The following is a 13,149-nucleotide window of genomic DNA, read 5'->3' on the forward strand; positions in this document are numbered from 1 at the left end:
GTGGGGACCTGGATAAAACCAGAGTTAAATCACTCTCAGGAGAGTTTCTCTTGGGAATGTGAATGCCTGTACATGCTTCTTATTAGCTCAACTTTATTAATGCATTAACTTGCATAGCTCCATGTCATCACTCTTTCTTTAACATTCCTACCCATCCTGCAAGGGTTATTGCTCTTTCCCCAATGCTTTCACAGCTCTTTAATGCCACTCGCCATTTCATCTGTGGGTGGTTAAGAGGATTAGGAAAAGAGAGCATTTCCTCTCCTAATATTGGTTTCTTAGGTAGCTGGACCACTTTACAGAATGAGCTCCTGAATTGAAACACTGCTTTTTCTTAACTTGTTCTCACATGGACTTAAACACCAAGCCTACACATCTAGGTCCCTAACCAGTTAAGGGAACAGAGGCAAAAAACCTGCCATCTAGCAACCTGGCAGCAGAGCTAAAATCTCTTTCCAGTCCAGAAAGTAAAAGGTCAATAGGGCAATGCTCACAATAGATCATAATACCCTTCCCCTACTCTAAAACCAAGCATGGGCAAATAGGTACTGCTGGTCTGTAGTCACAGGAATTGTGTAGAGAAACAGAGTATATGTACCCTCTTCCCCAGTGCACATGGGTCAGTTGCCACTTCTGGTCATCTCATGAACTAAATGATATCCCTTTGCCCTGTGTATGTAGGACAAAGGAGGGGATTGCAAGTAATGTCTTATCAAAGCATGAATTTAAGGTTGCCACACTGATCTGATCTATCACAGGGAAGTGTCCATCACCAGGGGGATCTTAGCAGTCTTGAAAAACAGCTCCACAGCCAGGTATTTATCTCATCAGGAGTCTTCCCCCTGCTTTGAGTGCAAGCATACCTCCTGCCCCACATAGAGAATTCTCATACATATGAACACAGCACCCTGGGGGCACCCCTGCAGATGTAGGTTTCATTGCTTATTGAACCATCTTGCTGAATTGTCACTCTTGGAGACTGAAATATTTTATTTTTATCCAGAACAGGTAAACCATTATCAGCAGCAGTCTAAGCTTTTCAATTAGCTGTACAGAACCAAACAGGATTTGAACCATTGACCTACAGATGAACAACTATATTCCTCAATTACCAGTTTCCTAAGTCATTCGCTGTTCTCAGGATACAGCCTTATATTTACTACTCCTAAATCTAAATTATATATTATGGGCTATATTTGTTCATTTCTGATAACTTAAACTCTATGGTATTGATGTTGTGTATAGGCTTTTATGATGAAGAATAACCTTGAAACCAAAAAGAGACATTGTAAGAGACTATCCATCCTAAAAAGAATCTGTCATGAATGCATTGCCCTAACATACAGACAAATTTGCCCCTCAGTTCCACTGATGTAACCTGTCACCAGGAGTTGCAACAGTGGAATAAGAAAAGTGTTCAGTTCTAAGTTAGAGAGACAAACAAAAAGGTACATATCTAAGCACAACAATTTATTTTCTGTTGTCCAAAAAAGAACAGTACATCCCTCACACACAGATCCGTAAAAGAGTAGGTGGGAAAGCATTATTTCATCACATTCTCATTCGCAGAAGAGAAAATAAGCTTTTTATTTCTGCCTTGAGAAGCATTAGGTGGCCCATTTTTTATCATTGTGAAACAAGGCTTTAAAAAAAATGGTTCAAACACAGCAAGGGAAGGCAGGAAACAAATGAGGATCAGTTAAAAAAGTGAGATATCACATAAAATATTCTGACCAATGCATACTGTATTTAGAGATTTTTCCACAGGCTACTGGACAAAATTGCTCCAATTAAATAAACATGCACAATGTTGCAATCTCTAGCTTGCTGTATACAATGACACCACTATAAGGGCTGGTCAAATGATCAAATCTCATAAGGATAAAAAAATAAAATACCAATTAAATGCAAAGCCATTATAAATTGTTACTACAAGAAAGGGGCAAAATTAGAGAGTGATTTTTCCCCTTTTACAAATCAATAGAATACATTATTGTTTGATTGGCTTAGTTATTTGCAAGTGCTATATAAATGGTTGCGTTAAGTGCTATTTCTTGTAGCAGAAAGAGGTTTTTCTTCAAACTTTTATTACCATTATTTATCACATTTTGAAATGCACAGTTATTTACATTGGGAACGGATTAACCAGGCAATCACTTGACAGACACATTCAGATAATACCTGCTAGCAAATAAAAACAGTGACCACCTGCCAACCTCCAATATCATTTTCTCAGCAGGGCAGCAATCTTCATTTAATTCAATCAGGTATTCAGCAGAAAATTATCCCTCCCTCAGACCACCAGCAGTAACAGTGAGGCCCAGTTTTCCTGCTTTCCCATTCTGGCATGCCACCAAGGACCCTGCAGTACCAGCTGTTCCACTAAAAGAAAGCTAACCTTTGGAGGTACAAATAGGGGCCTCTACAGGTTACTGTAATACAAAATGCATTATAATAATTTTTTAAAAGATTCTCAAGTAAGAGACTTCCACAAAAATGATTTATAGCTCTAGGATATTTCCTAAAACCTCCACACAATGTGACAGGTCCAGTTTTATGCTCTGGCTGCTTACAGACATGGAAAAAATTGTTCTTTACTTTAATCTTGCCACACCCCTGCACTGACCACAACATATACCCAGAAAAGACATTACATTAGTTGGACCCAGCTTACCCATTCAATCAGTTATTAGATAAAAGTGCAAAAAGCCCCACCAAACTGCCTGACCTATACAGATGCTGAAGAGCCAGGTCAGACTAGCATGCTTCCTCTTCTGGTAAAGCACAGTTTTGGGGTGGATTATTTCAGAAGCTTTTGTGACAAGAGCCTTGTGTTTAACTGTCTTTTCACTCACTTCACTCACAAAAACCAGTCCATTTTTATGGCATTATTCCAGATTTACCTCACTGGAAATAAGAGCAAATTCAGATCCTCATAAAATTTCTCTGTGATCTGTTAAACACAGTCTGAGTTTAATCACATCATATTAATAGCAAGCTGATTTCTTCAATCTCAAGCCTGAAATACAATTTGCTTTTAATTATCCAGTAATATTTTTGTTAGTGTGTTGATAGTGTATTTTCCATAATGGTTCTGATAAAACTTTAAGGGGAAAACAAGATGTCTGAACCCTTTAAAATGAAAATTATGTTGATCCTCCAAATTAGTTCTGATTTTTCAACCAGTTATATCAAAACATTGCAAACATTTCAGAACGGCAAAGGTCAGGTGCCTGGAAAGCATTCACCGTTCTAACAGCAACATTCTACTCACGCAAAAGCAGATTTTTGTGTTTGGCAGTTCCAGAAATGTGTATCCCTTAGCATCTATCCCTCCCTAGCATACTATGGACTGTTTTTAATCAGCAGCAGATGTCTGTACATACAAAGCAATTTGGTTGCTCTTTATTTCCTCTGCTGCAGGCTTTCCTTCACAAAGTTAAAGCTTTAAATGGTTACCCTGATGTAATGTAAAACCTGTAAGTTTCCTTCCACCTTGTAAAACCTTCTCTGGGACTCGTTCTGCACTCAGAGTACTTCTCAAGACCTTAACACACTGACTATTTTTCTGCTTCTGGCAGGAGACCATCACTTTATGGGTCATTATGCTGTCTCCTTATAGATATAATCACTCACTTTTTTAAACTTGCCACCACTTTTCCTTTTTCTCCCCAAGCATCTATAACACCTCCTTCTCCCATTAAAATTAAAACCCTTATCCTAGACATTCGCTCTTAGAGCTAAAGGGAATAGAGTACTTGCTATAGAAGTCAGCAGCATCAGCAACAATAAGAAAAAACCCTATACCAGCTGTACATTTAAGAGGAGCATTTTTTTTTAGGAAAAAAATTATTTGTAGAAAACCTTCATTCTCCTATGCAAAATTGTCCGAAAGGACCCCTTCTGCAATGAAAAATCAAAATCTATCCTCTCACAGAACTTCCTTTTATGTATGGACCGCCAAGAAAGAAACTTCCAAACAAGGTTCCTCTGCTCCTGCAGAGGTTTGAATTGAAATCTCTCCTCACATTTACTGAACTGCAGGTGAGATATCAGTCTCTCACTCTGTAGGCCTGAGAGATCAGCATGGAACTGACTCAAGGTGGCTTGATATAGATTTACTTTCTGCAAATTAAAATCTGCCTTCTCTAAAAGGCGTACAAAACTAGAGTACAGTTCCTATTTTAACCATGTTTTTTAGGCCATCTTGAAAGTCATAAAATGTATTATGCCTCACATCATATAAGATCTCAAATTTTCAGTGGAAGAATCAATCCCCTTAAGAAAATATCACCATGTAATGAGGCAGCGATGCTCTGCATATTTCTAGTGAGTGGCTCTATTTGAGAATAAATTTCTTATTTGAGAATAAATTTCCTACATGTTGGACATGTCTACATGTGTTTTGATGAGCACCTAAATGAGGGCACATTTGCCTAATGTGCATTAAGGCAATTTAGGCTCACATCTACATGTGTACACACAAAGGCAGTCCCAAGTCAGTCCCAAGGCCCACATAAGGCTAAAGCCCACGTAAGGCTAAAGCTAGTCTCAGGTCAGTCGACATACACAGTGTTAATGCACCTTAGCACATCTACACCTGCGTTAAGGCTTTTGCAGGTATTAAAATTAGGCATGGATAGCCTAAAATTGCCATTTTTAAGGTGCATTAAGGGTGCACATGTGTAGACCCGTGCCCTTATTGCGTCTTAAAATCAGTTAATGTACCTTAAATAGGCACCTGTAAACACTCCCATTGAAATGCTATTTGATTTTTTTTTCCAAAGAGAAAGGACTCCTATGGCTAATAGTTTTCTGGGATTTAAAAATGGCTTTGTTAATGAACCAGTTTTTGCAATGCTTAGTAACAATAAGTAGTACCTTAGCATGCAGGACTAGTAGTATGCATTTACATCAGACTGATTTTAATAGGAGCTGAGTATCTAAATACCTTTTTGAATCTGCACATTTGGTTGGGGCGACCCTAGGCCATCTCATTGATTGTGGCAACTCAGCTTAGTCATACCTACACTTGTTATGAATCAGACTTCTAGACCTTTCATCTTACCTTGCATAGGAAATTTGGGGTATGCCTATAATATGTCCTCAGCCTGTCCCAGGAAGAAGGCTCCTAGGAGTGCCTTACTCACCGACTCCTGCTCACACATGCTAACCTGAGAAAACGGGCAATAAAATTGCTTTGGGGATATCACCTCTGTCTCCTGCCTTCTTTACAGCAAGTAGTGGAGACATCCCCAGAGGAGATTTACTGTCATATTTCTATATTAGCACCTGCAAACAGTTGGGTGGGATATGCCGAGAAGTTCCCTCCTAGATTATGCCAGCGACACAGCATAGGCATCCCCTAAGTTCTATCTACAATGCAGAGAGAGAGGCAATAAGGAGTGAGATTCACAGAAGCCAACACCTGAGTGGAAAGATGTCTAAGCTAGCAATGCCAAAAAAGAAGAAAAATGCCAATAAGAGGGGAGTTTATGCAATTGTACCTCTCTCCTAGATTTTGGTGGAAATCTGCAGTCCTGCGGTAAGAACTGCTAAAAAAATATTGGATAAAATGCATAAACAATGCTCATAACAGAGACCATAATCCAGTGTTCCTCCCTTCCAGGTGAATACCTCATACCAAACCATTCTTTCTCACTTTTTGGCCCTATGAATCTTGAAATTTGTGGTGGGCAATAATACAGCTTTGTTGAAATTGTGGCATCCTTGGAGTTAGTTAGTGGCCAGCTCATCCCAACTCTTTATGTCAGCATCGGTTTTCTTGAGGTAGGCCTTCAATGTGTCCTTGTAGCATTTCCTCTCCTTGAGAACAGTCTTCCAGTAAATAGGGAGTCATCAGTGAGTCTGTAGATGACTGAAGACACTGATCTGAGGTCTACTATGTATCTTTGACTGCAAACATGGCAAATAATTCTGAGAGGAAGGAGTAGATCCTGGTAATGTTAGGTCACAGCTCTTTCCCTTTCTCTCTGTTGTCTATCTGCCTCCATAGTAAGGTGAGTATGCATGAAATAGCTGATGCCTTGTCAGACACCAAAGCACCATTGGGGCTGATTCAGTGCTTGAGTCCCTGTGATATGGATGTTAACATTGCATTTCTTCACATTGTCCTTCAAGGTATCTTTGAATTTCTTCTATTTCCCACCACTAGAGCAGTGACTGTTGGTTAGTATGGAATATAGGACCTGTTTTGGGAGCCAGTTTTCAGGCATCCTTATGACATATCTTGTTCAATGGAAATGGTATCATATAAATATGGCTTCAATGCTAGTAGAGTTTGTTTGAGTCAGAATGCTGGCATTCTATCGTCTGTCCTTCCAAATGATATGGAGGATTTTCCAAAGACATCACTGATTATTACAACATTTCAAAGCTTTCAGGTGCTTCAGTTATATTGTCCAACTTTCACACCCATACCATGGAGTACAGAAGAAAATAGCTGGTAGAAAAGAAGTTTGGTTTGTCTCCTGATGTCATGATTATCAAAGACCTGATTTAAGAAACTGTCCAAATACAGCACTGGCAGATTTTATCCAGTGGTGAATATCATTGTCTATGTTTACTATTTAGGAAAGGTGGCTATCTTGTAGAGGAAATACTCGACTTAATTCTCTAAGGATTACCTCCAATTGTGTAATAGGTGGAGGAGCAGCTGATTGGTTTGCAATGGGTTTACATGAAGTTGACAGTGAGTTCAAGCATTTCATATGCTTCACAGAAGTAATCAAAGTGAAATGGTGCTCTCCCATTCAGTGAGCACACATAGCACAATTATTAGCTTACTGAAGATAAATAATGAAGTTGTTGGCTTCTTGGATTTGGAATGTAATTGATTAACGGTAAAGAGATACCTGTTTATGCAGTACTGGATGCTGACTCCAGATAAAAATCTATCCACAGTGAGATGTGCAATACTGAAATATAAAAGGAAATGTGTGTTGGTACAATCACATATACTTGCTTGACTCCAGTTTTAATAATGAAGGAGTTCATTTCCCCCTTTGCTTAGGTTGGTCACTGTCATGTCATCATGAAGAAGTTTCATAACAGTAACAAAATTTTAGTGGCCGTCCAAATCTCATCAATATCTTCCATAGGGCCTCTCTGTTAATTGAATCAAAGGCTTTATTCAGGTCAATGAAGGCCATGTAAAGACCTTGGTGTTGCTCAGCATTTCTCCTTCAGTTGTCTAGCAGCAAAGCACATATCTATTGTGCCTCTGAGTGGTCTGAAACCACACTGGGACTCAGGTAGACTCTCTTAAGTGAGGAAAGTGAAATGTGGGAGAGGATGTTCCCAGCTGGGACAAGAGAGCAATACCATGATAATTGCTCCAATCCAATCTATCTCCTTTCTTGAATATGGTAACAATTCTGGCATTTCTCAAGTCACTGGAAATCTGATCCTGTTTCCAGATTTTCATATTAATAGTGTGCAGTCAGTGAGATAGGTTTTTTTCTATCTTTCTTATAAATTTCAGCTGGTATTCCATCAGCTTTGTTGCTCTTCATCTGCTTAATGGCTTTCAAGATACTAACCAACTCTCCACATACATTACTCATGAACCTAACTTAGGTTTGTAAATTCCCTTCTGGTGCTAGGCACCAATAAGTTAGACATGCCCATACAGTGCTGCCATGCCCAAGGCCATTTGTCAATCTGGATGAATGTGAAATGCTGATTCCATAGAAGTCTATGACAAAACTCCAATAATAGAATGATCATGATTTCACTTAAGTCCTGAGGATTTAGAGGTTTTACTATTAAGTTAGTAATATTCTGACTCAAAGCACTGAGTCTGACTTTCTACCAAGGAAATAATGCAAAGAGCAAAGTGGAAAAGCAGGAAAGCTTTTTTTTTTTTTTTTAAGTTGAAATACACTATGAGAGATGGGACAACTAAAATTTAATCCACCATTTGTTTGCAGCTAAGTGAGAAGGCCTGGTTCCTATCAGTTCCCTGATGAGTCTGATTAATGCTATCACATACAGTATCTGTAATTTGCCAGACAGCCTATTTTTCTTCATGCTATACATAATACCCATGGCTTCTTTTTTGTGCCAGTGGGTAACACCCTCGCCCCAAGCAACCAAAAGCTGAGAATTCTGTAAATGTTCCTTTTAACCTTGTATATTAATCTGAGAGACTTGGATAGTAACTTTATATACCACTCTGTCTTTCCCTTGAAAGAAGAAATATTATCTAGTGTCCTAAATGAGACCCATCTCTTTCTAAATCCCATAGGATATGTATTAAGAGAGTCTTCATTCTTTTCCAGCACTTTCAATAAATTTTTTAAAAGTGCCAAACAACCCCAAAACTGTTGGACTAGTTGGTGAGTCACTGTAACCAGAGGTCTATAAATATAGCTAATAGTTTAATATTTACACTAAACTACACTACAGGGTCTAGCCAAAGCAATCATTACTCAATGAGCGAATTGCTATTTCAGTTTTTTTACTATCCACCGAAGGGTACTTTTGAGAGTATTCATTGACATTATGCTGCCAAAAACACCTTGGCACCATTTGGCAGCTAGTAACAAAATGACTGTGATTCTAAAATAGTATGGTAACTCTCTGAGGGACTTCATCATACTATATTAGTGAATTTTTCATTGCAGCAATTTTTCACCTGATAATGCTACTAATTATTATCTCTAATACAATATGAGAAGCTATTGAATAATATACTAGACATTTCTACTGTAACAAGTGTACTTGATTAGTATTAGTGTATTTTAATAATGTTACAAAAATATGACAATTTTACTGCAACAAAAACATTCATATGATAAAGCTGTATCCTTGCAACAAAAATGATACTAGAATTGGTGATTATTAGGCAACTATTATTCAGAGCTATAGGTAATAAAATACTTGGCCTATGTATAGCATTATACATGTCAGAATTTGAAAATGACTAACAGATCTTAATGAATTAATCTCACACTCATTAGTACCATTTTGTATAGAGAAAAAAGAGGCAAAACATACTTAGTGCCAACAATTTTAAGTTTAGGTAACCTATTCTATTAGAATATAAACCCATAGTTAGATTCCTAAATCAATGACCTGACTTTCAAAGATGCTGACCACTTGTTACCTCCAGTGACCTGCCTACTTATTTAGCTATCTAATTTTAGGCATCCAAATTTTAAAATCTTGGCTTAATTGACTTGAGGGTCATAGAAGTAATCGGTAACAGAGACTACAAAAGAGCAATTTATACTATGCACTGTAAGACTGTTCTCTGACTACTTGAGAAAAACTTTTTCTTTCTTCATCACAAAATAAAATGTATAAAAGTAATATAATCCCTTCCCAGAAATCTCTGTTTCTAATACCAATATTAAAATTCAACTATCTAATGAATAAATCATTGGTTTGCCACCTCTTTCTTGTGGAAGTCATTTAATTCCACATTTTTGCAAATACATTTGAATTCATATATAACCAATATTAACATTGAATAATTCCTGTATCTCATTATTAACTAAACTATATAGTGACATTTTCAGCCTTCACATTAATACACCTAGGTCTTTAACCCATATCACAGAAAGACTAACTACTTTTTGAACATGAGGTCCTGGGTTACTTCACCAAAGATAATCCTTTCAGAAGCTTTATCCCATACATATCCATATCAGAGCATCTGTATCATCTTCAACAATAAAATTACTTGCCTTCAATATTGAGCTACTTTACAGAAAGGACTGAAACTTAGTCAAACTTCTGCAGAAATTCCTCGCAGTCAAGGATGATTGTCTTGCATAATAGCTGTATCTATTTGGTCCAAAGATGGCTGACAAGGCTGCTTTGGGATAAACATACTCTGTTGCAACTAAAATACCAGTCATGTGTATCACTAGTCAGAAACTGATGTATGTGAGTGGAAGAGTTTCACTTGATATTGTTTTGCTGGGGAAAGGACGTGGAACAGAAAGAGCAACAGAAACACTACAAAAGACAAAAAAAGTCCACAGAAAGCCAAGGACATCCAAAGAAGCACAATCCTGACAGAAAAACTAAGAGAAAGTTATCTTGGGGTAGAAAGCTGGCTGGAAAAATTGTCTTGAAATTTTGATAACCGAAACTATTTCCTGTTTGACTACGTGTTGCAGGAAACAGAATATTCCGTATGTTCCTTGTTATCCCTTTGGACTCAAGCAGTTAGCCAACATATGTATCTTGTGTATTATCTTCATTAGAAAGAGAAATTAAGGATGAAAGAACGTATTTTTTGCTGCACCCCATTTTATTTGTGCTCACAGTAAGCCATTGTAGGTTGTACTATTATGAGCAATCTATGCACATTACTAAGAACATTCTTAGGCAGGAGGCAAAGGGATGGAGTCCTTCAGCCACAGGTCCCCCCGTTAAAGCACAGCTTGGAGTTGCATGCTGCTGCTTGAAGAACTGCTGAATGACGCATTTCTTTCTTTTTTAATTGTTTTACCCCAAACCAGCAAGTCACTGGGCCATCCAATAGTTTGTCATGGGTCAAGCATTTCAAATGTCGCAGTCTAGTTATGAAAGAAATACAAAAGTAATGAATGTATAGTTAATAAAACCTTAAGAACTAAAATAATTAAATTAAATAGTCTGTATTTTGGCTTGCTTCATTAGATAACTGCCACACAGCTCTGCTAGGTCTCCCACAGCTGGATAATCATCAGGCTGAGGTTTTTAGTTTCCATCACACAGGGAACATTTTATCTTAAGTTTCCCCTGATCAAAATAAATTGCAGCACTGATTATTTCCTTAGTACTTAGTGCACATTCTGGGCACAAAATCTGTTTCCCCTTGAAAGAAATAAGACTTCACAGGCCCACTACCATAGCCCTTCAAGACCAGTGTTGACTCACACCCCTCCTGTAGCTTAAACGCATAATAGTCAGCAGATCGCCAGCCCTTTGAGCACTCTGATTTGCAACTAACATCTTCAGGAAAATGCTTGAAGAAGACATGCAGCTTTTGCAAGGATTCCATTATTCTTTACTGGGGTATATGTTATAGCTATGTTGGTTTAAGGACATATGCAGACAAGATTCTTTGGGTAAATCTGATATCTTTTATTAGACCAACTCAAATTATTGGAAAAATTCTTCTTTGCAAGCTTTTCATTCTTTACTGTAACAACTACTAGAAATATGCAGATCTATAAATAAGACAACACCTGCCCCATTTGCCTTACCATTTTGTAGTTTTCTTTGGACTTTACAATCCTCTAAGAAACCCAGGATCCCCCTTCCAGACATGGCTTCTCCTTCAAATCTCCTTTGCAGCCAGGTACCTCCTTCCTAGCCTGGTCCTTCAGTTAAAATGAATTCTGTGCTATAAAAACATAATCCTCTGTTCTTCGTCCCTGTCCAAGACATTATTTTCCCTGGCCCAGACTTTCAGGATACGTGATTTTTAAGACTAACCTTAATACTTGATTTTCTCTGAAGAAATTCCACTACTCCAAACTCTCACTCTGTATACATATATTTCATAGATTTCATAGACATTCAGGCTGGAAGGGACCCCGGAGGATCATCAAGTTCAGCCCCCTGCCCCAGGGGCAGCAAGTCAGCAGGGATCATAGGATCCCAGCAAGATAAGCATCCAAATGTGTCTTGAAGGTGTTCAAAGTGGGTGCTTGAACCACCTCCGGTGGCAATCTATTCCAAACCTTGGGCACTCAGACAGTAAAGAAGTTCTTCCTTATGTCCAGCCTGAATTGGTCGCAGCGGAATTTGCAACCATTCAATCTTGTCATCCCTTGGGGCACTCTGGTGAACAGACGTTCCCCCAGATCCTGATGAGCACCCCTGATAAACTTATAGGTGGCCATCAGATCACCCCTGAACCTACACTTTTCTAGGCTGAAGAGTCCCCTGGCTCTCAGCCTATCATCATAACATCTGTTTTCCTGACCTCTGATCATTCACGTGACTCTCCTCTGGACTCTCTCAAGCTTCTCAACACCCTTTTTGAATTGTGAAGCCCAAAACTGGATGCAGTACTCCAGCTACAGCTTCACCAAGGCCAAGTAAAACGGGAGAATGACATCCCGGGATTTGCTTGAGAAGCATCTATGGATGCAAGCCAGCATTTTGCTTGCTTTACTGGCCACAGCATCACATTGAAGGCTCATGTTAATCTTGTGGTCAGTCATGACCCCCAAGTCCCTTTCATCTCCAGTGGTAACCAAAGTAGCACTGCCGAGCCTATAAGTATGCTGCAGTTTTTTCCTCCCAAGGTGGAGAACCTTGCATTTTTCAGTGTTGAACACCATCAGGTTCTCATCCGCCCATTTTACGAGCCTGTCAAGATCTGCCTGGATCACCCTTCTGTCCTCAGATGTGGATGCTTTACCCAAGAGTTTAGTGTCATCAGCAAACTTGGCCAGTCCACTCCTGACTCCATTGTCCACATTATTGATGAAGATGTTAAACAGTATAGGCCCTAGGACAGAGCCTTGAGGGACCCCACTGGTGACCGTGCACCAAGATGATTGGCTTCCGTCAACCACCACCCTCTGGGTCCTACAGCAGAGCCAATTCCCCAGCCAGTGGATCATGATGAGGTCAAGGCCACAGTTAGCCAGTTTTGCCAAGAGGTGATCATGGGATACCAGATCAAAAGCTTTTTTAAAGTCAAGATATATGACATCAATCTCTTCCCCCTTGTCCAGGTGATAGGTCACCTGGTCATAAAAGGAAATGAAATTGGTCAAGCACGACCTACCCACAACAAACCCATGCTAGATATCCCTCAGGATATTGCCATCAGCTAGTCTGTTAAGGATGGCCTCTTTGATAATCTTTTCCAAGAACTTCCCCAGGATAGGGGTCAGGCTGATGGGCCTGTAGTTTTCCAGATCTACTTTCCTCCCTTTCTTGAAGGGAGGCATGACATTGGCCATCTTCCAATCTTCAGCCACTTCACCAGAGTACCAGGAGTTCTCAAAGATCTGTGCCAGGGGATGAGCTATGATGCTTGCCAGCTCCTTGAATAACCCTTGGGTGTAAACCATCAGGGCCGGCTGACTTGAAGGTATCCAGCCTATCAAGGTGTTCCTTCATGAGGTCAGCTTCAATGGAGGGCAAGGAATCTCCCTCACCTGGGCCTCC

Source organism: Crocodylus porosus, unplaced genomic scaffold, assembly GCF_001723895.1.
Source record: "Crocodylus porosus isolate Cpor-Errol unplaced genomic scaffold, CroPor_comp1, whole genome shotgun sequence".
NCBI classification, from domain to species: domain Eukaryota; kingdom Metazoa; phylum Chordata; order Crocodylia; family Crocodylidae; genus Crocodylus; species Crocodylus porosus.